The sequence below is a fragment of the Crocuta crocuta genome, unplaced genomic scaffold, assembly GCF_008692635.1.
Source record: "Crocuta crocuta isolate KB4526 unplaced genomic scaffold, BGI_CrCroc_1.0 scaffold734, whole genome shotgun sequence".
Lineage (NCBI taxonomy): Eukaryota > Metazoa > Chordata > Mammalia > Carnivora > Hyaenidae > Crocuta > Crocuta crocuta.
The window spans coordinates 317,228-320,726 of NW_027531987.1; the positions used below are offsets into that span (position 1 = coordinate 317,228).

The 3,499-nt window shown below is 55.4% G+C and overlaps 1 protein-coding gene across 2 annotated transcripts in view; it reads right to left on the minus strand.

Moving 5' to 3' along the window:
• The window catches only part of FAT1 (FAT atypical cadherin 1), a 125,969-nt gene extending 123,537 nt beyond the window's left edge, over positions 1-2,432 (minus strand). Inside the window, exon 1 of one of the 2 annotated variants that reach the window (XM_077775054.1) lies at positions 2,284-2,432. The gene's annotated coding sequence lies outside the window, so the exon portion shown is untranslated. The remainder of the gene's footprint in view (positions 1-2,283) is intronic. The other variant, XM_077775055.1, reaches the window with a different exon arrangement.
• Positions 2,433-3,499: the final 1,067 nt, after the last annotated feature.

Below are 3,499 nucleotides of genomic sequence, written 5' to 3' on the forward strand. Positions count from 1 at the left end.
CTCCCGCGGAGACGAGCGAGTGCCCCCGGTGATCCTGCGACGCCCCGAGGAACGTGTGTGTGCGGCTTGCTCTAGTGCGGACGTTGGTTACGGCTAGCACACGGATTTGTGCAGGGAATTAATATGGAATGTTTCCTGCTAGGAAAGGGGAACCAGTTTAGCTTTAAAAAAAAAAAAAAAGTGAGCATCCCCCGGCTCCCTCCCCGTAGCACCTTCAGGAAATTCCTAAATCTGCATTTGAAAGCCTTGGTTCTGGGTCTGCAGTTGCTTGGTGGAATTAAAATCTTCCGAAAGGTCTCAAAAGGAATGCAGTTAGATCGGATCTACTTCCTTCTGCAGTGTACACGGAGATCCAGGGAAAATGAAAGCGCTTCCTCTGCCGCCTCTTTATGCAGAGCGGGCTAAACCCCATAACCTCCCCGACGACCCTGGTTACGAACCCCAACGCCGGCCCCTTCCGGCGGCCACTCGCGACTCCCCCACGTCTGCGGGACAAAGGGCTGCGCTGCCGCCTCGTGCGCTTTCCCAGCCGGCAAGTCCGCCGCACACACTGTGAACCGAGTCTAACGCGAAACTGCGGGGTCCCTGGGGACCAGGGGGAGCCCCCGCGCTGGGCCACACGCCCGAGCGCGCGTCCCGGGGCGCGGGGCTGTGAGCGCATCCTCGGCGCGGGCTCCGCAGAGCGGACACTCCGCCGAAGCGCGGCGTGGTCCTGGCCGTGGGAAAACAGCCCACAGGGGAGGGCGGCCGTGACCTCGGAAAGTTTGTGGGACTCGAACATTTAACTCTGGGAGGACAAAGAGATCCGACTTCCCCGGAACCGGTGGAGGCTACTGCAGCGGGAACTGCAAGGCACATGCGAGCGAGGGTGTCTAGGGCTAAAGAGAGACCTGCCTGGTTGAAAGTTAATGCAGCCTCTTCCGAGACCGTACTAAAGAAGGCGTTTGAAAAATGAAGGCGTCTCGCAGGTTATGGCTGGGAAGGAAAAAGAATGCCTGCAGAATGAACGTGCTGATGCGTGGCACTAGGAGTCTGTGGTGTATTCCCTGCGGATTATTTAGACGACACAGAAATCCACACACCCAGCAAACACCATCATCCAAACCCTTGGCCATCGCCATAAATGCGCAAAGTGCTCTTGGAGTTACAGGTCGATTTCATACTTGAACACCTCGAAAATAAGAGGATCAGGTCTCCGAGCTCTACCGGTATGCGCCCCTTGCCGAATTCTAACTCTCAACAAATCACAGTCACACAAGAACCCCAGCAGTTTGCTGGGGGAGGGAGGTAGAGTTGGAGGGGAAGGAAGAACACTGAAAAGTAAAAAGACACCATCCGGTAACATAAAATCACACAATGCTATAAACGACACAAAAGAATTCCTGCACAAAACTACCATTCATTAATTAATAAGAACGCTTATTAGAGCTAAAGCATCTGTTTGGGAATCCCGATTTTCCAGGCTCACTGCGAAACCTAATTGCCCGGAAGAAGTTGCACTTTTTCGCCACAGGAACAGCCGAGAGCCAGAGATGGAGATTTCAGACCGGCGCTGCCACATTTTTCTGATCCTTTAGCCCAAACGAAACGAAACAGAGATGGCTCTTTACTACCATCGAGTTACCTTCACAAGAAAGGGGAAGGTAGTTGGAGCTTTACGTTCGTCTTTTCCATAGTCGGCCCTCCCTAACCCTGTCCCCAAAGGCTTTTGGCAATTAGGGGAATAGGGGACGGTTCCTTTAAAAACAAAAACGCCTCCCTCCAGCCCTGCCTTTCAATCCAGTCCACCCAAGCTAGTATTTGGAGATTAGAGAATGGGCTGGAATGGGTGGTAAGTGAAGACTGGGAGCTCACGCCCACGTCCCAGGCGCGCGCGGCCAGGTCCAAGTTCGCGGTCCGCGCGGACACCAGCAGGGACCGCGCGCCTTGCCGGGTGTCCGGACTAGAGGGCGCTGCGCCACTGCGGATCACGCGGCCCCCGCTGCGCCCTCCCTGGGCACCATTTCTATAATAAGTTACATTCAAAATAATGCACAAGCAGCACCGCTTTTCAAGTTCTTTTGAACACTGCTTTCTGCGTATTTTATGAATTCCAAAACCCGTGCAGACTGAGCTTTCCTTTCCGAGGCATGTACAACCAGAGGGGTGTGCAGCTCGCCAAGAACAGAGCCTGGAGGATGCACACGCTTCCCTGCACTAGCTCAGAGCCAAACACCCCCACGTANTAATTTCATTTACGTTTAAACTTAAATACAAAAGGCTTGCGCTGAACAAAGAACTCACCAGTCCAGCCGACTCCTTGGGTGCTGGCTTTAAAGTCCTCGGCAGCTCCGTGATCCCCACGCAATTTGGGTATTTGTTAAAAAGCTGTATGTGAAGTACCAACTTTGACTCCCTCGGATCTTCAGCATGTCCCCACCGAGAGTGCGATCCGCCGGCGCTGCCTGGACCCAGGTGACCACATGTCCGGAGGCTCCCGTCCTGGGTGGAAAGTTGGGCACCGAAGGGAGGTGAAATGAGAGTGCGCGAGGGCTGCCGAGAGGGCCGAGGAGAAGCCAAGTTTGTCAGGACATGTCCAGGCAGCGAGCCGCCGAGTTTAGGAGTTGCGGCCGGGAACTGCGGCGGATCGCTGCCTCTTTCCCCGCTCCCTCCCTCTTGGAGGAGGTGGGGGAGGGGAGGTGACGTCAGCGCCCCGCCTCGCCCCCCGCCCCGCCGCGCGGCTGGGATTCTCCCGCGGGGTCCGCCTCCTGGACAGGAGCACCCGGCGAGCTCAGCGCCGGAGCGGTCTCCGCGGCCGCTGCGCTCTCTGCCCGGCGGCTTGGGTCCCTCTCCGCCGGGCGGCGTGTCCCCGGCTCTGCCGAGCGCCGGCGTTCGTTCCTCGCACTCAGCACCGGAGCGGCCCCGGAGCCCCGCGGCGCGCACCCCTCTGCGTTTCCTTTTTGCAAGCCCCCTCCCGCAGCGTTTCCCACGCGTCGAACTGCAGGTGATGCTCTCCCCCTTCTGCAGCTGAAACTCGTCGCGACGTGTCGCTTGCCGGGTTTTCGCAGGGCGGAAGCAAGAACCGTCTTCTGCAGACTGGCCTGGACGACTTGTACTTTGTAGCCCTCCAACTTCTGGATGTGATGTGTTTTCGATAGTTCTTGTCCTCTAGCGCTGTTTGTGGTCTTTGTGTTGAAAATCACAGAGCCATATTTTAATTTTCAAATCCTTTGCAAAAGCGCCTACGTTTTTACACGGTACTCCGAAGCGTATAAGGTTCCGAGGGGTGTGGGGAAGAGATGGAGGAGGAGCCAATTTTTAACGTTTCTTACAAATCGTCCACAGGGATCGGGGCCAATACACAAATCAGTCGTCTACCCGTAGTGTAGACTAAGATAAATGCAAACACTATTGATATTTAATTTATAAGTGAATGTGTTGTTTTTACGTAAGCGTCCGGACTCCTGGAAAATATCTACTGTGGAATGTGTGTTGGTTGTATGGTGTTTTTTTTTTCCCC